A 24,705-nucleotide genomic window follows, 5' to 3' on the forward strand; every position below is an offset into this window, starting at 1 on the left:
AACTATATTTAAAACAAAACAGGTAAATTCCTTTGATTATTTTGATCCAACAATTGGGGGTGACAACAGATTTGGCAAGCTGCTATATGAAACTTTTGACAGTTTGGGGGGGAAATAAGAAAAATGTTTGCTGGGTGGTTATTCTTAGCATCTCTGAATAAATTAATAAAGGACAAGAATGAGCTCCATAAGAAAATTAACTAGCTAAAGATACAAATAAACAATCTAAAGATTTCTTAATGTGCCCTTGAAAAGAATCTTCTCTCCATCAGCCATAGAGCTCGAGTTGCCCTTAGTATAAGATTGGCTGAATTACATCAAAAATTCAAGTCTCAGCCATAGAGGGTGTCAGAAGTTAACATAAGGACATTAGTAGGCAAAGAATGGGATCCTATAACTTGGGGTAGAGATTCATGGAAGAACACTAGTAAAGCTGAGGATTTTGAGCTCCTATATTTTCAAGAGTTCACCTTACCTGAAGAAGTAGTACCCTTAGCCTCACCCCTTCAAATATTGCCCTTTTCACCTGAGGAAATTAATCTTTCTTTCTGTGAAGGAAATGCCAGGTAATACAATACTGATACCACTAAAACCCACCAATAGTTGCCTCTAGATCTGTAAGCAAACTCAATGCAAAGGAGGCTTCTAGAGGGGAAGTAGAAGGTGTAGTCCATGAGGAAATGTGCTACACTACTAAGGAGCTTAATGAATTTGTTATTATCAATGTGGGAATTGATTTTAAGGGTGTGAGAAGGAACATAAAACTAGATCACACTGTTTACTGATCTGGACCCTCTCAGTGGAGATTCTAGGTTTAAAAAAGCTTGCACAGTTATAAAGGGGTCTCAAAACTTTGTTTGAATGGTTAGCTGAAGCATTTATCCAAAGATGGCCTATGAAATAGAATTAGAGCCTGATAGTCCTTGGCTTAGTGCTATTGAAGGAATTTTAAGACTCGGGGAAATGGTAATACTAGAGTAGCTGGGAATGCTGTGTAAAATCTAATCCTCCACAATGGGAAGGCCCATAAAACATGCCTTTCAGAAATCCTGTAAGATGCAAAATGGTAAGAGGGACACCAGCACATTTGAAGAGTTTTGTTTTCATCCTTTTCGTTGTACCAGACCTTACCGACTGCAGCCACTACTCGAATGGGTGAATTAAATGCAATGGGTTTAATTGGACCCCAAGGTAGCAGAGGCCAGGTGGTAGCTTTGGATTGCCAGACACAAGGTGATCATAGTTATCACAATAGGCAGCATAGACAAAAACAACATTCATAATGACCTAACCTGCAGTGTTCACCACAGGCAAGGCAATTTTATAATGACATGACTTGTATGAACTTTTGCTACTGGTTAATCTTATTGTGATGTTTCCAGGCATGTAATATTTAAGAAGCATACTGCATTTCTGTTTTATCTGTATGAACAGAATTTTTTTTCAAATAAATGAAAGAAAGGCTACATTGAATCATGACAAAAAACATTTTTGTTTTGGCCAGTGAATCAATTTCCTGACTTAAACTAGTATGTAAACCCAGATCCCCGTGAATGAAGAGGTACCAAGTTTCCCTTGAGGAAGGACCTTGATAAGATACCTGAAAAAATTTACTGTTAGCCTTTTTCTAGTTCTTCCCTAGAGGGACCTGCAGTCTTTTACAAGGGTAACTGTACACTGGGGGAAAAGAAATAATCAGACTTTCTAGAGTCTATTGGATACTAGTTCTGAAGTGATGCTGATTCCAGGAGATCCCAAGAAGCATTGTGCCCCCTCCCCCAGTTAAATTAGAGGCTTGTGGAGAGCAGGTTTATGGAGTTTTGGCTGATATCCAATTCAGAGTAGATCCAGTAAGTCCCCAAACTCATCTGTGGTTATTTCCTCAATTCCAGAATGCATAACTGGGATGGATATACTTGGAAGTTGGCAGAATTCACACATTGGTTCCCTGATCTGTGGAGTGAGGGATATTGGGGTTGGAAAAGCTTAATGGAATCCTTTACAGTAGCCTCTGCCAAAGAAAATAGTGAATCAAAAACAGTATTTTACCCCTGGAGAAACTGGAAATTAGTGCCACCATCAAGGACTTGAAAGATACAGGGGTGGTGGTTCCCACCACATCTCCGATTAACTCTCCTGTCTGGCCAGGGCAGAAGACAGATGCATGGAGAATGAGAGTTGACTTTCAAAAACAGAATCAAGTAGTAACTTCTATTGCAGCTGCTGTATCAGATATAGTGCCCTTATTTGAGTGAATTAACCCATATCGTGGTATGCTTATTCTATGGTATGCTCTATCAAATGCCTTTTTCTTAGGACTTGTGGATAAGGACTACCTGAATCAATTTGTTTTCAGTCAGCAAGGCCAGAAGTATACCTGTACAGTTTTGCCTCAGCATATATTAACTCTCCTGCCCTGTGTCATAACTTAGTTAGAAGGCATCCTGAACATCTGTCTCTTCCACCAAATACCACACTGGTACATTATATTGACAACATTATGCTGAGTAGACCAAGTGAGCAGGAGGTACCAACCACTTTCAACTCATTTTGTGCATCAGAGGATGGGAAGTAAATCCAATCAAATTCAAGGATCTTCTGCCTCAGTGAAATTCATAGGAATCCAGTGGTGGGTGTTATACAGAGATATTCCTTCTAAGGTGAAGGATAAGCTATTAAACCTGTCTCCTCCCACCACCAACAAAGAAATAAACATTTAGTGGGCCTATTTGGATTCAGGTGACAGCATATTCCTCATTTGGGTGTGTTATTCCAGCCCATATAACAAGAAGGGTCTTGGACAGGTCCAGGCTGCTATACCAGAGCTCTGCCAGAGTCTGACAAATACAGAGGCAGATGCTTGCAGCCAACCATTGAACTGAGAATGTGTTCCCAATGGAGGAGTTAAAGACTGAAGTAACTGAAGGGGTTTGCAACCCCATAAGAACAACAATATCAACCAGTCAGACCCCCAAAAACTCCCAGGGACTAAACCACTATCCCAAGAGTACACAGAGGACCTACAGCTCCATCCACATATGTAGCAAGTGATAACCTTGTCTGGCTCAATGGGAGAAGAGACCTTTGGTCCTGTCAAGTGTAGGAGAATGCCAAGGCCAGGAGGTGAGGGGGTGGGTGGGTGGGGGAGCACCCTCATAGAAACAGGGGAAGGGGGCATGAGATAGGGGGTTTCTGGAGGGGAAACTGGGAAAGGGAATAACATTTGAAATGTAAATAAAGAAAATAGCCAATAAAAAATGTGACTTCAGCTGAAGAGAAATTCAATAATCAAGTAAATAGAATGACCCATTCTATGAACAATCAGCCTCTTTTCCAAGCCATTCCTGTCATGGCTCCATAGTCACATGAACAAAACTGTCCTGGGGAGCAGAGATGAGGGTTATGCATGGGCTCAACAAATGAACTTCCACTCATCAAGGTTAGTCTTGATATAGCTGCTGCTGAATGCCAGGTCTGCCAAGAGCAGATGTAGAGAAATTTTAATTCAGAAACATTTCTGCTGTGGCAAAGGATCAAATACAAATACCTAGGTCTATGTGATCCTGCTGAAAGGCATATATGCCACACATCTTTAATTCCTTTGACTGGAGTACAGATATGCCCCTAGTATATATTTTTTAATCCCAAACAATTAAGGTAAAGTTAGTTTGTAAAAAAGATGCAGCCATGTTGAAAGTGAAGCCTAATTGAGGGACAGACAAAGTGAAAAATCAGAGAATGATTTTACAGAATGAGTCAGAGATAGAATACACTCAACTCTCACAAGGACAGGAAAGGACGCCTACTTCAAAGAGTGTGGCAGGGCAGGGCAGGGCAGTTAAGTGAGTATAGCTCATTTGAGTTCAGGAAATGTAGTGGATTTCAGTTCCATTCAGTTTGTGCAGTCAATACAGTTCAGTTTGTCGAATTCAGAGGCAGATGTCTCAAGCAGGGCAATTCAGTGAGAAGCTGAAAGAAGCCAGTTTGAATCAATCAGCTTGGAAAGGAATTTTGAGCCAGAAGAACTGAGTTGAACCAGCCAGCCAGAGTTCGGAAAGAACAAAAAAAAAAAAAAAAAAAAAAAAAAAAAAAAAAAAAAAAAAAAACCTCAGCTTATTTAGCAGTAAGTCTCCAAGACAACAATTATATCTGGTAAATAAAATTTACTTTTATGGCAGCAACCAACATTGAGCTCCAGTTGTAGCATCATTCCCTGGGGTGATCAGCCAGCAATCTGATTGCTGATTGACTGCATTGGGCCACTTCCTTTGTAGAAAGGACATCATTTTGTCCTTACTAGAATGCTTATTCTGGTTATGGATTTGTCTTTCCTGCACATAAAGCCTCTGCCAAAACCACCATCCATGGATTTACAGAATGCCTTAATCCACTGCCATGGTATTCCACACAGTATGCTTCTCACCAAGGAACTCATTTCACAGCCAGAGAAATGGGACAGTGTGCCCACAATCACTACCATGTTTCCCACCATCCTGAGCAGCTGGTAGAAAGATGGAGCAGCCTTTTCAAGTTACAGTTACAGTGCCAGTGAGGTGGTAGCAGCATAGAGGGCTGTGGCTCTCTCCCATAGCCAGGATCCATGTGTCCAGGAACCAAGAGACAGAAAAGGTTGCACTCATTATCACTCCTAGCGACCCGCTAGGAAAGTTTTTGTTTCCCGTTCCTGTAACCCTAAGTTCTGCTGGCCTAGAAGTTTTGGTTCCAGGGGAGTTCATTCCAGCAGCCACAACAAAGATTTATTTGAACTGGAAGCTTAGAATTACCCCTGGCCACTTTGAGCTTCTAATGCCCTTAAACCAACAGGCTAAGAAAATAATAACAGTGTTAGGAGGAGTGATAGATCCAGATTACCATGAGGAAATTGGATGGAGGTAAGAAGGACTATGGCTGAAGGGTAGAATGTTATTTAGGACATCTCTTAGTGCTACCATGTCCTGTGATTAAAATCAATGGGAAACTATAACAACCTAATCTAAGCAGAATGACCAAGGACACAAACCAATCAAGAATGAAGGTATCGGTCACTCCTCCAGGAAAGAAGCCAACACCAGCTGAGGTGCTTGCAGAGGGTGGAGGAAATACAGAATTGGTAAAAGAAGAAGGGAAATATAAATACATCTGAGGCTACGTGACCAGTTACAGAAACAACGATTATAATTGACATGAGTGCTTCTGCTGTATTTTATTAAGAATACATTTGTCCAGATATTTGTCTTTTATTTCAACTTCTTTATCATATTTAAGTTTGAGATGCTAAAAGGATGCTCCCAAAGGACATTGCCACCTATTCTAAATTTACATTGCATTTGTGGTTATATGAGGGATGGTTAAATCACATTATGTATTAATATGACCTGATTGTTGCTTATGTGTTTGAAGTTGTACATGGAATAGTTATTTCATTTGGACATAAGGAGATATGTGTTTCAAGTTGACAAGGATGAATTGTGATGGTTATCTCAGTTGTCAAATTGACTGTATCTGGAATGAACTACAATCCAGAAATGGAGGGCACACCTTTGATCTGGCAAAAAGACATAGGTTTTTTATCCAGATTTTGAGGTGGATGACAACATGTCTTTAATCCAGATCTTGAGACACAACCTTAATCTGGGCCATTCCTTCTGCTGTTGACCTACATAAGGACAGTGAAAGGGGTTGGTTGAAGAACTTCACCTGCTTGCACTCACTTTGCCAGCACATCCATTGGATCTCACTTGTTCAGGATTCCAACTTCTATACAGAAGGCCAGCTAAAACAGCCAACTTCATCTTCATTCCAATAAACTCCATATATAGAGATGTAGATAGATAGATAGATAGATAGATAGATAGATAGATAGATAGATAGATAGATAGATAGAGAGAGAGAGATAGAGAGAGAGAGAGAGATAGATAGATAGATAGATAGATAGATAGATAGATAGATAGATAGATAGATAGATAGGTTAGAGATAGATTCATTCTATAAATTCTGTGACTCTAGAGAACCATTACTGACTAATACAGCATGAATCAAGTTCCCACTTTAGGTTTGTAAAAGTAATTAGAAGTTATTAATCATTTTTCCGATTCCATTGATAAGAATCCATGAATAGACACACCAATGACTCAGTGGCTCAATATTTCACTGAGAAAGAGTCAGTATCATTGAGCTAAAGTAAACTTTGAGTCACCAGCAGTTTGGATAATGTGAGAAAGAAGAGTATGCTACTATTTTGTTTATTTTTAATGAACCGTCTACCTTATGAAGTATCTGGTTTGTTCTTAAATAGCAACTTGAGCATCAGGTGACTGAGAGCATGCTTAGCTTTTACAAACAACATAACACTGATCTTCTAGAAGCAAGGCTTCCCACACAATAGAAAGAAGCTATTTGTCAGTGCACATAACAGGACAGAGTGAGGATGTGCCCAAGAAGTCTTATAGTTGACACTAAGAAGAAATATGTAATGGAATAAATGAATGATTTATCCTTTTTGTACCTGACAGGATGTTACTTAGATAGTAACAACTTGCAATAAAAATATGAAATAATAGCAAGAGAAAATAAACTGTGTGAACTACACTTTGAGGCAATACTGATTTCTAAAGCATTCTGTAACCTGGTTATTGCTTTCTAGATTGTTATAAAAATAGCACGATCACTGTATTCTCACTGCCAAAGATACTGGAAAAGCTCAATGAGAGTAAAGGGATTAAAATGACTGATGGGATGTTTACTGTGCAAATCTCAACTCAACAAATAATGCAATATTACTTCTTTTCACTAATTCATATTTTATGAGAACTATTTTTAAATGTGTTCTTCCTTCTCTGTTGACTTTGATTATACTTAAGAGAGTCTACAGCACTCAGAAAACATTTGTACTTATTTATCTCAGTGAACTTACTAATTTATTTAGCAGAGTATGTCTGGTTTATCTGTATCTACTTCCTGAATACAAAGTAATACTACTTTGATATTTGTAGACTACCTTGACTACATTTATGATAGTATTTGTAATTGCTAATGAGGGACAGATTAGTTCTTACACATTCTCTAAAAGAAAGAATAGCCTAATTGAATACTTGATGAAAATAATATGTATATTTACTGTCTAACCATTAAATGTTTAAGAGCACTGACTACTCTTCCCAAGGACTTGGGTTCAGGTCCTAGCATGCACATGGTGACAAATCTGTGGCTCCAGATCCAGAAGATTCAGTCTTCTTCTGATCTCCATGGTTACCACATGCAAGTACTACACTTGCATGCATGCAGGTAAAACAGTAATATATAAAATAAAAATAAGTTGATAGTTAAACAAGTAAATTCTGACATATCTCAAACACTGTAAAACACCCAAAACTTTGTCTCAACTTTCTAAATGTTCTCAGAAAGGCTTCGTTCCCACTTGGACTGTAGAAATCAGTCAGCAGACAGACATACCAGGGCTAAGTGAATTTTGAGTATGAGAGTGATTTCTCTGTGTCTATCCTTTCTCAGAGATTTTGAAATCGAAAATCATTGCTGGTTTTGTAGGCTTAAATTTCTGGTTTGAGCTTTTTATACTATAAAACGTCTCAAAATGTGTTTGTATTTTCTACATTACTTTGGCCTTCCTGTTTCCAGCTTTTTCGCATGCCATGAGTGCAAGAAGGAAAGCAGCACTTTAAAGTAATTGCTATTGAAAGAAATATCAGCAAAACTTTAAAAGAGGGAAACTAAAAGACATAGCAAAGAAATAATAAAGCCTGTTATTTTGGAGAGATCGAGAAAATTGGTGACAGACCAGTCAAAAGAAGAGGGGGAAAGTTTCAAATAATAGCAAAATATTTTAAAAATCTCATAGACGTCAGTTTTGCAAGCAACTAAAAGTTTTCCCATCTGATCTGAAATGAAACAGCCCCTTTGAAGACAAATTATTACAAACTCACAAAGGATTCAGTAAGCCATCTGAGTTTATTCATACCTATTAAATAAATTTAATAATAATTTGCTACATTCAACAAAAAAGCCAGTAGGCCCAGATATCTTCACTGAACTCTACCAAGAACTTTAAAAAAGATACCTATTCTTCACAAATATTTCAGAAAACAGAGGCAGAAGAGTATGAGTCATAAGACTAATGTTAACCTTGTGCCCAAACCAGAAAAAGATGATAAAATTACATAAACCAAACACCATATTCTCCTATGAACATGGATTAAAACATAGTAAAACATTAGCAAATTCAAAGCTTCTGTAAGGCAAAGGACACTGTGGTTAGGACAAAACGGCAACCAACAGATTGGGAAAAGATCTTTACCAATCCTACAACAGATAGAGGCCTTATATCCAAAATATACAAAGAACTCAAGAAGTTAGAGCACAGGGAAACAAATAACCCTATTAAAAATGGGGCTCAGAGCTAAACAAAGAATTCACAGCTGAGGAATGCCGAATGGCAGAGAAACACCTAAAGAAATGTTCAACACCTTTAGTCATAAGGGAAATGCAAATCAAAACAACCCTGAGATTTCACCTCACACCAGTGAGAATGGCTAAGATCAAAAACTCAGGGGACAACAGATGCTGGCGAGGATGTGGAGAAAGAGGAACACTCCTCCATTGTTGGTGGGATTGCAAACTGGTACAACCATTCTGGAAATCAGTCTGGAGGATCCTCAGAAAATTGGACATTGAACTGCCTGAGGATCCAGCTATACCTCTCTTGGGCATATACCCAAAAGATGCCCCAACATATAAAAAAGACATGTGCTCCACTATGTTCATTGCAGCCTTATTTATAATAGCCAGAAGCTGGAAAGAACCCAGATGCCCTTCAACAGAGGAATGGATACAGAAAATGTGGTACATCTACACAATGGAATATTACTCAGCTATCAAAAACAATGACTTTATGAAATTCGTAGGCAAATGGCTGGAACTGGAAAATATCATCCTGAGTGAGCTAACCCAAACACAGAAAGACATACATGGTATGCACTCACTGATAAGTGGCTATTAGCCCAAATGCTTGAATTACCCTAAATGCCTAGAACAAATGAAACTCAAGACAGATGATCAAAATGTGAATGGTTCACTCCTTCTTTAAAAGGGGAACAAGAATACCCTTGGCAGGGAAGAGAGAGGCAAAGATTAAAACAGAGACTGAAGGAACACCCATTCAGAGTCTGCCCCACATGTGGCCCATACATATACAGCCATCCAATTAGACAAGATGGATGAAGCAAAGAAGTGCAGACTGACAGGAGCCGGATGTAGATCGCTCCTGAGAGACACAGCCAGAATACAGCAAATACAGAGGCGAATGCCAGCAGCAAACCACTGAACTGAGAATAGGACCCCCGTTGAAGGAATCAGAGAAAGAACTGGAAGAGCTTGAAGGGGCTCGAGACCCCATATGAACAACAATGCCAAGCAACCAGAGCTTCCAGGGACTAAGCCACTTCCTAAAGACTATACATGGACTGACCCTGGACTCTGACCTCATATGTAGCAATGAATATCCTAGTAAGAGCACCAGTGGAAGGGGAAGCCCTGGGTCCTGCTAAGACTGAACCCCCAGTGAACTAGACTGTTGGGGGGAGGGGGACAATGGGGGGAGGGTGGGGAGGGGAACACGGATAAGAAAGGGGAGGGGGGAGGGGGATGTTTGCCCGGAAACTGGGAAAGGGAATAACACTCGAAATGTATATAAGAAATACTCAAGTTAATAAAAAAAAAAAAAGAAGGGAATCGGACAATTGATGTGGAATATACACTTAACCCATGTAAAACTTTGATCTTTGATTTCTATGAAATGCCAGAGTTTCAGATGATATTTGTATAGAAAGTGAAAGGATGAGTAAATGAGTGAACTTTTGTAAAAAAAAAAAAAAAAAAAAAACATTAGCAAATTATTACCAAAATATACATATTTCAATAGTATGCATGTATTAGAATTCTCACACTATTTTAATATTTCCAAAATATAAATACTTAGTATCCGCCAGCAGCTGAGTATATAATTGTGATATAGAAGCATTTTATAAGATATTGCACAAAAATGAGAATAGTGATCTATAAATACATGCAGCAATGTGGATAAAACTCAGAAATAGCCCTGGGCAGCACCCCACGAGCGAACTTGAGCCTCGGGACCACAGGTAAGACCAAATTTTCTGCTGCAAGAAAGCTGCCTGGTGAGCTTGGGACACACGGAAGCAGAATTTCTCTAGAACCGGGCACGTTCTGTGTTTACCGGAAGTCCCACACCCGCGGATCCCGGCCCGCAGCAGCTCTCTGCTCCCAGACCCGGTGAGAGAGAGACCCAACCGCCTGGTCACGTGGGCACTCCTGAGGCTGCAGAGCGGAAGAGACCACCAACACTGCTCACCCATGCCCACATCCCTGGCCCAAGAGGAAACTGTATAAGGCCTCTGGGCTCCCGTGGGGGAGGGCCCAGGAGCGGCAGGACCCCTGCCGGAGACACCGCCGGACCCTGAAGGAAACAGACCGGATAAACAGTTCTCTGCACCCAAATCCCGTGGGAGGGAGAGCTAAACCTTCAGAGAGGCAGACAGGCCTGGGAAACCAGAAGAGACTGCTCCCTGCACACACATCTCGGACGCCAGAGGAAAAAGCCAAAGACCATCTGGAACCCTGGTGCACTGAAGCTCCCGGAAGGGGCGGCACAGGTCTTCCTGGTTGCTGCCGCTGCAGAGAGCCCCTGGGCAGCACCCCACGAGTGAACTTGAGCCTCGGGACCACAGGTAAGACCAAATTTTCTGCTGCAAGAAAGCTGCCTGGTGAGCTTGGGACACACGGAAGCAGAATTTCTCTAGAACCGGGCACGTTCTGTGTTTACCGGAAGTCCCACACCCGCGGATCCCGGCCCGCAGCAGCTCTCTGCTCCCAGACCCGGTGAGAGAGAGACCCAACCGCCTGGTCAGGTGGGCACTCCTGAGGCTGCAGAGCGGAAGAGACCACCAACACTGCTCACCCCTGCCCACATCCCTGGCCCAAGAGGAAACTGTATAAGGCCTCTGGGCTCCCGTGGGGGAGGGCCCAGGAGCGGCAGGACCCCTGCCACAGACACCGCCGGACCCTGAAGGAAACAGACCGGATAAACAGTTCTCTGCACCCAAATCCCGTGGGAGGGAGAGCTAAACCTTCAGAGAGGCAGACAGGCCTGGGAAACCAGAAGAGATTGCTCCCTGCACACACATCTCGGACGCCAGAGGAAAAAGCCAAAGACCATCTGGAACCCTGGTGCACTGAAGCTCCCGGAAGGGGCGGCACAGGTCTTCCTGGTTGCTGCCGCTGCAGAGAGACCCTGGGCAGCACCCCACGAGCGAACCTGAGCCTCGGGACCACAGGTAAGACCAAATTTTCTGCTGCAAGAAAGCTGCCTGGTGAACTCAAGACACAGGCCCACAGGAACAGCTGAAGACCTGTAGAGAGGAAAAACTACACGCCCGAAAGCAGAACACTCTGTCCCCATAACTGACTGAAAGAGAGGAAAACAGGTCTACAGCACTCCTGACACACGGGCTTATAGGACAGTCTAGCCACTGTCAGAAATAGCAGAACAAAGTAACACTAGAGATAATCTGATGGCGAGAGGCAAGCGCAGGAACCCAAGCAACAGAAACCAAGACTACATGCCATCATCGGAGCCCAATTCTCCCACCAAAACAAACATGGAATATCCAAACACACCAGAAAAGCAAGATCTAGTTTCAAAATCATATTTGATCATGATGCTGGAGGACTTCAGGAAAGACCTGAACACACTTAGGGAAGCACAGGAAAACATTAATAAACAAGTAAAAGCCTACAGAGAGGAATCGCAAAAATCCCTGAAAGAATTCCAGGAAAACACAATCAAACAGTTGAAGGAATTAAAAATGGAAATAGAAGCAATCAAGAAAGAACACATGGAAACAACCCTGGATATAGAAAACCAAAAGAAGAGACAAGGAGCTGTAGATACAAGCTTCACCAACAGAATACAAGAGATGGAAGAGAGAATCTCAGGAGCAGAAGATTCCATAGAAATCATTGACTCAACTGTCAAAGATAATGTAAAGCGGAAAAAGCTACTGGTCCAAAACATACAGGAAATCCAGGACTCAATGAGAAGATCAAACCTAAGGATAATAGGTATAGAAGAGAGTGAAGACTCCCAGCTCAAAGGACCAGTAAATATCTTCAACAAAATCATAGAAGAAAACTTCCCTAACCTAAAAAAAGAGATACCCATAGACATACAGGAAGCCTACAGAACTCCAAATAGATTGGACCAAAAAAGAAACACCTCCCGTCACATAATTGTCAAAACACCAAACGCACAAAATAAAGAAAGAATATTAAAAGCAGTAAGGGAAAAAGGTCAAGTAACATATAAAGGGAGACCTATCAGAATCACACCAGACTTCTCGCCAGAAACTATGAAGGCCAGAAGATCCTGGACTGATGTTATACAGACCCTAAGAGAACACAAATGCCAGCCCAGATTACTGTATCCAGCAAAACTCTCAATTAACATTGATGGAGAAACCAAGATATTCCATGACAAAACCAAATTTACACAATATCTTTCTACAAATCCAGCACTACAAAGGATAATAAATGGTAAAGCCCAACATAAGGAGGCAAGCTATACCCTAGAAGAAGCAAGAAACTAATCGTCTTGGCAACAAAACAAAGAGAATGAAAGCACACAAACATAACCTCACATCAAATATGAATATAACGGGAAGCAATAATCACTATTCCTTAATATCTCTCAATATCAATGGCCTCAACTCCCCAATAAAAAGACATAGATTAACAAACTGGATACACAACGAGGACCCTGCATTCTGCTGCCTACAGGAAACACACCTCAGAGACAAAGACAGAAACTACCTCAGAGTGAAAGGCTGGAAAACAACTTTCCAAGCAAATGGTCAGAAGAAGCAAGCTGGAGTAGCCATTCTAATATCAAATAAAATCAATTTCCAACTAAAAGTCATCAAAAAAGATAAGGAAGGACACTTCATATTCATCAAAGGAAAAATCAACCAAGATGAACTCTCAATCCTAAATATCTATGCCCCAAATACAAGGGCACCTACATATGTAAAAGAAACCTTACTAAAGCTCAAAACACACATTGCACCTCACACAATAATAGTGGGAGATTTCAACACCCCACTCTCATCAATGGACAGATCATGGAAACAGAAATTAAACAGTGATGTAGACAGACTAAGAGAAGTCATGAGCCAAATGGACTTAACGGATATTTATAGAACATTCTATCCTAAAGCAAAAGGATATACCTTCTTCTCAGCTCCTCATGGTACTTTCTCCAAAATTGACCATATAATTGGTCAAAAAACGGGCCTCAACAGGTACAGAAAGATAGAAATAATCCCATGCGTGCTATCGGACCACCACGGCCTAAAACTGGTCTTCAATAACAATAAGGGAAGAATGTCCACATATACGTGGAAATTGAACAATGCTCTACTCAATGATAACCTGGTCAAGGAAGAAATAAAGAAAGAAATTAAAAACTTTTTAGAATTTAATGAAAATGAAGATACAACATACTCAAACTTATGGGACACAATGAAAGCTGTGCTAAGAGGAAAACTCATAGCGCTGAGTGCCTGCAGAAAGAAACAGGAAAGAGCATATGTCAGCAGCTTGACAGCACACCTAAAAGCTCTAGAACAAAAAGAAGCAAATACACCCAGGAGGAGTAGAAGGCAGGAAATAATCAAACTCAGAGCTGAAATCAACCAAGTAGAAACAAAAAGGACCATAGAAAGAATCAACAGAACCAAAAGTTGGTTCTTTGAGAAAATCAACAAGATAGATAAACCCTTAGCCAGACTAACGAGAGGACACAGAGAGTGTGTCCAAATTAACAAAATCAGAAATGAAAAGGGAGACATAACTACAGATTCGGAGGAAACTCAAAAAATCATCAGATCTTACTATAAAAACCTATATTCAACAAAATTTGAAAATCTTCAGGAAATGGACAATTTCCTAGACAGATACCAGGTATCGAAGTTAAATCAGGAACAGATAAACCAGTTAAACAACCCCATAACTCCTAAGGAAATAGAAGCAGTCATTAAAGGTCTCGCAACCAAAAAGAGCCCAGGTCCAGACGGGTTTAGTGCAGAATTCTATCAAACCTTCATAGAAGACCTCATACCAATATTATCCAAACTATTCCACAAAATTGAAACAGATGGAGCCCTACCGAATTCCTTCTATGAAGCCACAATTACTCTTATACCTAAACCACACAAAGACACAACAAAGAAAGAGAACTTCAGACCAATTTCCCTTATGAATATCGACGCAAAAATACTCAATAAAATTCTGGCAAACCGAATTCAAGAGCACATCAAAACAATCATCCACCATGATCAAGTAGGCTTCATCCCAGGCATGCAGGGATGGTTTAATATACGGAAAACCATCAACGTGATCCATTATATAAACAAACTGAAAGAACAGAACCACATGATCATTTCATTAGATGCTGAGAAAGCATTTGACAAAATTCAACACCCCTTCATGATAAAAGTCCTGGAAAGAATAGGAATTCAAGGCCCATACCTAAACATAGTAAAAGCCATATACAGCAAACCAGTTGCTAACATTAAACTAAATGGAGAGAAACTTGAAGCAATCCCACTAAAATCAGGGACTAGACAAGGCTGCCCACTCTCTCCCTACTTATTCAATATAGTTCTTGAAGTTCTAGCCAGAGCAATCAGACAACAAAAGGAGATCAAAGGGATACAGATCGGAAAAGAAGAGGTCAAAATATCACTATTTGCAGATGACATGATAGTATATTTAAGTGATCCCAAAAGTTCCACCAGAGAACTACTAAAGCTGATAAACAACTTCAGCAAAGTGGCTGGGTATAAAATTAACTCAAATAAATCAGTTGCCTTCCTCTATACAAAAGAGAAACAAGCCGAGAAAGAAATTAGGGAAACGACACCCTTCATAATAGACCCAAATAATATAAAGTACCTCGGTGTGACTTTAACCAAGCAAGTAAAAGATCTGTACAATAAGAACTTCAAGACACTGAGGAAAGAAATTGAAGAAGACCTCAGAAGATGGAAAGATCTCCCATGCTCATGGATTGGCAGGATTAATATAGTAAAAATGGCCATTTTACCAAAAGCAATCTACAGATTCAATGCAATCCCCATCAAAATACCAATCCAATTCTTCAAAGAGTTAGACAGAACAATTTGCAAATTCATCTGGAATAACAAAAAACCCAGGATAGCTAAAGCTATCCTCAACAATAAAAGGACTTCAGGGGGAATCACTATCCCTGAACTCAAGCAGTATTACAGAGCAATAGTGATAAAAACTGCATGGTATTGGTACAGAGACAGACAGATAGACCAATGGAATAGAATTGAAGACCCAGAAATGAACCCACACACCTATGGTCACTTGATTTTTGACAAAGGAGCCAAAACCATCCAATGGAAAAAAGATAGTATTTTCAGCAAATGGTGCTGGTTCAACTGGAGGGCAACATGTAGAAGAATGCAGATCGATCCATCCTTATCACCCTGTACAAAGCTTAAGTCCAAGTGGATCAAGGACCTCCACATCAAACCAGACACACTCAAACTAATAGAAGAAAAACTAGGGAAGCATCTGGAACACATGGGCACTGGAAAAAATTTCCTGAACAAAACACCAATGGCTTATGCTCTAAGATCAAGAATCGACAAATGGGATCTCATAAAACTGCAAAGCTTCTGTAAGGCAAAGGACACTGTGGTTAAGACAAAACGGCAAGCAACAGATTGGGAAAAGATCTTTACCAATCCTACAACAGATAGAGGCCTTATTTCCAAAATATACAAAGAACTCAAGAAGTTAGACCGCAGGGAAACAAATAACCCTATTAAAAAATGGGGTTCAGAGCTAAACAAAGAATTCACAGCTGAGGAATGCCGAATGGCTGAGAAACACCTAAAGAAATGTTCAACATCTTTAGTCATAAGGGAAATGCAAATCAAAACAACCCTGAGATTTCACCTCACACCAGTGCGATTGGCTAAGATCAAAAACTCAGGTGACAGCAGATGCTGGCGAGGATGTGGAGAAAGAGGAACACTCCTCCATTGTTGGTGGGATTGCAGACTGGTAAAACCATTCTGGAAATCAGTCTGGAGGTTCCTCAGAAAATTGGACATTGAACTGCCTGATGATCCAGCTATACCTCTCTTGGGCATATACCCAAAAGATGCCTCAACATATAAAAGAGACACGTGCTCCACTATGTTCATCGCAGCCTTATTTATAATAGCCAGAAGCTGGAAAGAACCCAGATGCCCTTCAACAGAGGAATGGATACAGAAAATGTGGTACATCTACACAATGGAATATTACTCAGCTATCAAAAACAACGAGTTTATGAAATTCGTAGGCAAATGGTTGGAACTGGAAAATATCATCCTGAGTGAGCTAACCCAATCACAGAAAGACATACATGGTATGCACTCATTGATAAGTGGCTATTAGCCCAAATGCTTGAATTATCCTAGATCCCTAGAACAAACGAAACTCAAGACGGATGATCAAAATGTGAATGCTTCACTCCTTCTTTAAATGAGGAAAAAGAATACCCTTGGCAGGGAAGGGAGAGGCAAAGATTAAAACAGAGACTGAAGGAACACCCATTCAGAGCCTGCCCCACATGTGGCCCATACATATACAGCCACCCAATTAGACAAGATGGATGAAGCAAAGAAGTGCAGACCGACAGGAGCCGGATGTAGATCGCTCCTGAGAGACACAGCCAGAATACAGCAAATATAGAGGCGAATGCCAGCAGCAAACCACTGAACTGAGAATAGGTCCCCTATTGAAGGAATCAGGGAAAGAACTGGAAGAGCTTGAAGGGGCTCGAGACCCCAAAAGTACAACAATGCCAAGCAACCAGAGCTTCCAGGGACTAAGCCACTACCTAAAGACTATACATGGACTGACCCTGGACTCTGACCCCATAGGTAGCAATGAATATCCTAGTAAGAGCACCAGTGGAAGGGGAAGCCCTGGGTCCTGCTAAGACTGAACCCACAGTGAACTAGTCTATGGGGGGAGGGCGGCAATGGGGGGAGGGTTGGGAGGGGAACACCCATAAGGAAGGGGAGGGGGGAGGGGGATGTTTGCCTGGAAACCGGGAAAGGGAATAACACTCGAAATGTATATAAGAAATACTCAAGTTAATAAAAAAAAAAAAAAAAAAAGAATAAAAAAAAAAAAAAAAAAAAACTCACAAATAATGTCAAATTAGGGAAGACAAACAATATTCTCTGTTGTGGGAAAAGTTAAAAAGGAACGTTTTCCATCAGTACCCACGAACCGGATCCACTCACTTCAGCTGCTACTCCGCCACATAGTCCGCAATCCGTCCACTCCCAGCCTTTCAGCCGCCCTCTCCATGCAGTCCATGGCTGACACACATGCGGGCCCTGCGTGTTCTCACTCCACGCAGGCAAACAGAATCAGATCCGCATGCTCCAACTGCCTCCCAGCCATTTCTTCCACACACTGCCCTCTTTATTCCATTAAAATCAAAGTTTCGCAAACTTTTAATTTAGCAATTAGATTTACATGTTAAATTCTCAATCCACAATTTATCCACACAATAAATTCACTCCCAATTGATAAAGATAAAAATCACCCATTTAGACAAGATAAACTCGATCTAGTTCACCTAAATCTGAACCATCCTTCTCTATAGACTCATCTTGATCTCCCCCTCCTCCTCCTCCTCCTCCTCCTCCTCCTCCTCCCCCCTCTCCCTCCTCCTCCCCTTCCCCTTCCCCCTCCCCCTCTCCCTCTCCTAGACTTTTTCCCTCCTACCCTTCCTTCTCACCCAATGATAGGCTTCACGTTATCCTGGACCTGCCTTGCCGCATAATGACATCACCCTACAATTCTCTATTGTTGCATTGATATAAAATACAAAGGTTACAATGCATGCTACTATAATTTAGGATTCTGATCAGTCTTGAAGGTTGATGGGATAGATAGCGAATGAAAAATATTTACTTAGGAGCTTAGACTCTTAGTTTGAGTGGTGGTTATATTAATGTGCTCACTTTGCAAAATGCCCTAAATCTGTACACTTTCGTAAACTTTTTAAAATACATTTTATAGTTACCTCAAAGAGAAAATCCTGAGAAAATACTGTATTAGTTATAAGAGATCACACTACCTAAGTTCAAAGCTGAACTTGCAAATTGATTTTAATATTCCAAGGGCTACTGTGAGGAGGAAGTAAGGTCAAAAGATATGGAACATGACAAGTTCATAAGTATTAATTTTGAAACCTACATGATAAGATTCAATCTCGTCAGAATTGCCAGTATAGAAAATAAATGACATATTATCCCTTTATAATTACTTTTTGTATTACTTATCCAGAGAATAATTATCTTAAGTGCACTCAACCAAGAGGTCATGTTTTTATGGAACAAGCACCACATGCCATAACTACCAAGTGAATATAAAAAGAAATAAGATAAAAATAAAATTAGCCTCCTGTGGTCACAAAGAATGCCAATACTATTTTTGTCTGTGTGCCCTAGTGAGAGGATTATCGCCACTGTCAACCTGTCTGTTAATATTGTGCATGGAGAAGGGAGTTTGTTGGAGGTGGGATCTGTATAGAGAAAGAAACTCAGAAGCCTCCAGCAGTGAATTAAGTGGTAGGAGGAAGGATGCATCACAAAGGTAATTTGTAAAGTTCCATGCCTGCAAGCATAAACAAGAAGAAGGATGGGCTGCACATGTGTAGAATTTTGTTTTGTCAAGCAAGACTAACCACAAATATAAGAGAGGTATAAAATCTAAAATTAAAAAAAAATGTAGCTATTTGGAACGTGTGTGTGTGTGTGTGTGTGTGTGTGTGTGTGTGTGTGTAATTTAATGTGATAAATAAAATAAATGGAATCACTTTTATCTTACTGAACAAAGACTTTTTTAACCCTGAAATGTGATCTGTCCTGGAGAACATTCTGTGAGCGCTCATTTGCTGATGAGTAGAATGTTCTGTACCTGTCTTTTGGTCTATTGGTTTCCTTATTGATTTTCAGTCTTCTATTTACTTTCTAATTTTCTGTATAGATTATCTATCTATTATTAAGTATGTCTCATTGAAATACCCAAATATTATTATATTTCTGTTTATTTCTCATTTTAGTTCTGGAAATGTTTGCTTTATATACTTAGATGCCTTAGTGCTGACTATACACACACACACACACACACACACACACACATATACGCTTATATTTTTAGTTGTTTTTCTGTCAACCTGATCTTTTATCATTATGCCATTATATAAAGTTATTTTTGTCTCCCCATACAATTTGACCTTGACTATTTCATTTGATATAAGTATAACCATGATGCTTTATTTATTTCGAACTATTTTCATGGAGTGTTTTTCTATCACTTCTCTTTCAATTTCTACTTGCTTAAAAAACTAAAGTTAAGCCCTTTTTTTTTTATTAACTTGAGTATTTCTTACATACATTTCGAGTGTTATTCCCTTTCCCGGTTTCCGGGCAAACATCCCCCTTCCCCCTCCCCTTCCTTATGGGTGTTTCCCTCTCCACCCTCCCCCCATTGCCGCCCTCCCCCCAACAGTCTAGTTAGTTCACTGCAGGTTCAGTCTTAGCAGGACCCAGGGCTTCCCCTTCCACTGGAGCTCTTACTAGGATATTCATTGCTACCTATGAGGTCAGAGTCCAGGGTCAGTCCATGTATAGTCTTTAGGAAGTGGCTTAGTCCCTGGAAGCTCTGGTTGCTTGACATTGTTGTACATAAGGGGTCTCGAGCCCCTTCAAGCTCTTCCAGTTCTTTCTCTGATTCCTTCAACGGGGGTCCTATTCTCAGTTCAGTGGTTTGCTGCTGGCATTCGCCTCTGTATTTGCTGTATTCTGGCTGTGTCTCTCAGGAGCGATCTACATCCGGCTCCTGTCAGTCTGCACTTCTTTGCTTCATCCATCTTGTCTAATTGGGTGGCTGTATATGTATGGGCCACATGTGGGGCAGGCTCTGAATGGGTGTTCCTTCTGTCTCTGTTTTAATCTTTGCCTCTCTATTCCCTGCCAAGGGTATCCTTGTTCCCCTTTTAAAGAAGGAGTGAACCATTCACATTTTGATCATCCGTCTTGAGTTTCATTTGTTCTAGGCATCTAGGGTAATTCAAGCATTTTGGCTAATAGCCACTTATCAATGAGTGCATACCATGTATGTCTTTCTGTGATTGGGTTAGCTCACTCAGGATGATATTTTCCAGTTCCAACCATTTGCCTACGAATTTCATAAAGTCATTGTTTTTGATAGCTGAGTAATATTCCATTGTGTAGATGTACCACATTTTCTGTATCCATTCCTCTGCTGTAGGGCATCTGGGTTCTTTCCAGCTTCTGGCTATTATAAATAAGGCTGCGATGAACATAGTGGAGCACGTGTCTTTTTTATATGTTGGGGCATCTTTTGGGTATATGTCCAAGAGAGGTATAGCTGGATCCTCAGGAAGTTAAGCCCTTTTGTAAGTGGTATATCATTGGATATTATTTTGTCTTATTTCTAAAGCTTTCATATCTCCATGTCTCTTGACCAGAGAGTCTTATCTATTTACAATTGTAACCATTATTTTATATTTTCTTTGCCCTTTTAATTAATTCTTAATATAATATATAGTATATTATAGAATATCATATTTTGCACTCCCCAACTCTTCCCATGTGTTCCAAATTTTTCTACCCATCAAATCTCATATTCTTTCTATTTCAATACAAAAATACAATAAAAAAACACACAAAAAAACTACAAAGTAACCTGGGCTGGCATTTGTGTTCTCTTATGGTCTGTATGACATCTGCCCAGGATCCGCTGGCTTTCATAGTCTCTGGTGAGAAGTCTGGTGTAATTCTGATAGGTCTGCCTTTATATATTACTTGACCTTTTTCCCTTTGATGTTGTGACTATTATGTGATGTGAGGAGTTTCTTTTCTGGTCCAATCTATTTGGAGTTGTGTAGGCTTCTTATATGTTTATGGGCAGACTGGTACAACCATTCTGGAAATCAGTCTGGAGGTTCCTCAGAAAATTGGACATTGAACTACCTGAGGACCCAGCTATACCTCTCTTGGACATATACCCAAAAGATGCCCCAACATATAACAAAGACACATGCTCCACTATGTTCATAGCAGCCTTATTTATAATAGCCAGAAGCTGGAAAGAACCCAGATGCCCTACAGCAGAGGAATGGATACAGAAAATGTGGTACATCTACACAATGGAATATTACTCAAAAACAATGACTTTATGAAATTCATAAGCAAATGGATGGAACTGGAAAATATCATCCTGACTGAGGTAACCCAATCACAGAAAAACACACATGGTATGCACTCATCAATAAGTGGCTATTAGCCCAAATGCTGGAATTACCCTAGATGCACAGAACACATGAAACTCAAGAAGGATGACCAAAATGTTTATGCTTCACTCCTTCTTTAAAGGGGAACAAGAATACCCTTGGGAGGTGATAGGGAGGCAAAGTTTAGAACAGACGCAGAGGGAACGATCGCCCATTCAGAGCCTGCCCCACATGTGGCCCATACATACACAGCCACCAAACTAGATAAGATGGATGAAGCAAAGAAGTGCAGGCTAACAGGAACCGGATGTAGATCTCTCCTGAGAGACACAGCCAGAATACAGCAAATACAGAGGCGAATGCCAGCAGCAAACCAGAGAACTGAGAACTGGACCCCCGTTGAAGGAATCAGAGGAAGGACTGGAAGATCTTGAAGGGGCTTGAGACCCCATATGTACAACAATGCCAAGCAACCATAGCTTCCAGCGTCTAAGCCACTACCCAAAGATTATACATGGACTGACTCTGGGCTCCAACTGCATAGGTAGCAGTGGAAGGGGAAGCCCTTGATCCTGCCAAGACTGAACCCCCAGTGAATGTGATTGTTGGGGGGAGGGCAGTAATGGGGAGAGGATGGGGAGGGGAACACCCATATAGAAGGGGAGGGGAAGGAGTTGGGGGATGTTGGCCTGGAAACCGGAAAAGGGAATAATAATTGTAATGTAAATAAGAAATACCCAATTTAATAAAGATGGAGAAAAAAACTACAAAGTAAAGATAAAAGACAGAAAACTAATAGGACAAAAATGCCAAAACAAAAGAAAAACTTCATGCGCGCGCGCGCACACACACACACACACACACACACACACACACACACACCATCTCAACAAACAAATAAACAAAATAACATGCTGTCCATTTTGTGTTTCTTAATGATTCCTGAGGGTGTGGCCTGTCCTACAGTGTGGTTGATACACCAGGGTAATTTCTTTGGAAAAACTGATTCTTCCCATGCTCTGCAGGCAATGATTGCAAGTACCTTCTTGATAAAGTGTGGGACTTTGTACCTTCTCAGTGCTGAGATTTTTGTCTGGTTTGAACCTGTGAAGTTCTTGTGCATGCTGTCACAAGTCTCCATGAGTTCATATATGTGTTGGTCCTGTTGTGTCTGGAAGATGCTGTTTCCAAGGAGTCATCCACACCTGTGGTTCCTACAGTCTTTACTTCTCTCCTTCTGCATAGATATCTGAGTAATGAAAATAGGGGTTTTTTGTGAAAACATCCCATTTAGGGATGACTGGTACAAGGTCTTTCACTTTTGGTACATGGTCCAGTTGCAGGTCTCTGTGACCATTCCAGTCTACTGCAAGAGAAAGCTTCTCTGATGAGGTCTGAACAGACACTGATATATGGGTATAGCAGTATGCCATTATGAGTCATTTTATCGCTATGTTCCTTTAACAGAATAATAATATAAAGTTTTTCCCCTAGGCACATGTACTACCTAGTTGTATGATCTTGGCCACTTTAGCAGTATCAGGTATGGGTTCCATCTTTAAGTCCAAGCAAGAATGTTTGATGGCTGCCATAACATTTGTATCACTATTTCACCTGTGTATCATATAATATATATGCAGGTCTCTATTATAGGTCAACAGAGTTCATAGCTGGAATGCATACCTTTCTCATCTGGTAGTGTGCAAAGTACATTTCAGCACCATGAAAACTGTCAATAAGAATGAAACTTCTAGTTAGATACCAGCTTTATTTCTCCAAGTTTATAACATAAGAAGTTGTGTCTTTGCCATAAGGGCAAACTGAAAGATGCCCTTCAACAGAGTAATGGATACAGAAAATGTGGTACATCTACACAATGGAATACTACTCAGCTATGAAAAACAATGACTACATGAAATTCTTAGGCAAATGGATGGAACTGGAAAGTATCATCCTGAGTGAGGTAACCCAATCACCAAAGAACACACATGATATGTATTCACTGATAAGTGGATATTTGCCCCAAAGCTCGGAATATCCAAGATACAGTCTACAGACCTCATGAAGCTCAAGAACTTGGAAGACAAAAGAGTTGGTGTTTCAGTCCTTCTTAGAATGGGGAACAAAATAATCATAGGAAAACATATAGAGACAAAATATGGAGCAGAGACTGAAGGAAAGGTCATCCAGAGACAGCCCCACCCAGGGATCAATCTCATATACTGTCACCAAACCCAGACAGTATTGTGGATGCTAAGAAATAAATGCTGACAGGAGCCTGATATAGCTGTCTCCTGAGAGGCTGCCAGAACCTGAGAAATACAGAGTCAGATGCTCTCAACCAACCATTGGTCTGGAAATGGGGCCCCCAGTGGAGGAATTAAAGGAAGGACTGAAGGAGCTAAGGGGGTTTTCAACCCCATAGGAAGAACAACAATGTAAACCAACAAGACCCCCAGAGCTCCCAGAGACTAAACCACCAACCAAGGAGTGCACGTGGAGGGACCCATGGCTCCAGTTGCATGTGTAGCAGAGGATGGCCTTATCGAGCATGGGTGAGGGGAGAGGCCCTTGGCCCCACGAAGGCTCAGTGCACCTGTGTGGGGGAAAGCCAGGGTGGGGAGATGGGAGGGAGTGGGTGGTTCGTGGGGAACACTCTCATGGAGGCAGGGGGAGAAGGGAAGGGATAGGGAGATTCCAGAGGAGTAATCAGGAAAGGGAATAACATTTGAAATGTAGGTAAAGAAAATATCCAATAAAAAAAAATGAAACTCCAGAATAAAAAAAAAATCATAGAATGCTTCATGAATTTGTAGTTCATCCTTTTGGCATGGGCCATGCTAATCTTTCCTATATCATTCCAACTTTTTATGTATACTGCTGATGTAAGCATTACTTAATAATATTAAGTATTATTACATAAAAATTGAAATATACACAAAGTATAAAGATAAAAAAACTCCAATGCATTACCAAAAGCACTGATAAAAATTATTGTATAGTTTATGGCAAAGTTCTTTTTCATTAATTTTTAAATTTTTGGATATTTTATGTATTTACATTTCATATGTTATCCCCTTTCCTTCCTCTCCCATACCCCGTCAGTCCTTCCCCTGCTTCTATGAGGATGCTCCCACTCCCACCCACCCACTCCACCTCAACACTCAGGCATTACCCTACATTTGGGGAAATGAGCCTTCACAGGACCAAGGGATTTTCCTCCTCTTGGTGCTGGACATATGTGGCTGGAGTCATGG

At 40.6% G+C, this 24,705-nt stretch overlaps 1 non-coding gene across 1 annotated transcript; it reads right to left on the minus strand.

Moving 5' to 3' along the window:
* Window positions 1–24,234: 24,234 nt before the first annotated feature.
* Window positions 24,235–24,341, minus strand: LOC120093304 (U6 spliceosomal RNA). Its single transcript, XR_005486410.1, has one exon. It is a non-coding gene; the product is annotated as a U6 spliceosomal RNA (small nuclear RNA).
* Window positions 24,342–24,705: the final 364 nt, after the last annotated feature.

The sequence above is a fragment of the Rattus norvegicus genome, chromosome 6 (assembly GCF_036323735.1).
Source record: "Rattus norvegicus strain BN/NHsdMcwi chromosome 6, GRCr8, whole genome shotgun sequence".
Classification (NCBI taxonomy): Eukaryota; Metazoa; Chordata; class Mammalia; order Rodentia; family Muridae; genus Rattus; species Rattus norvegicus.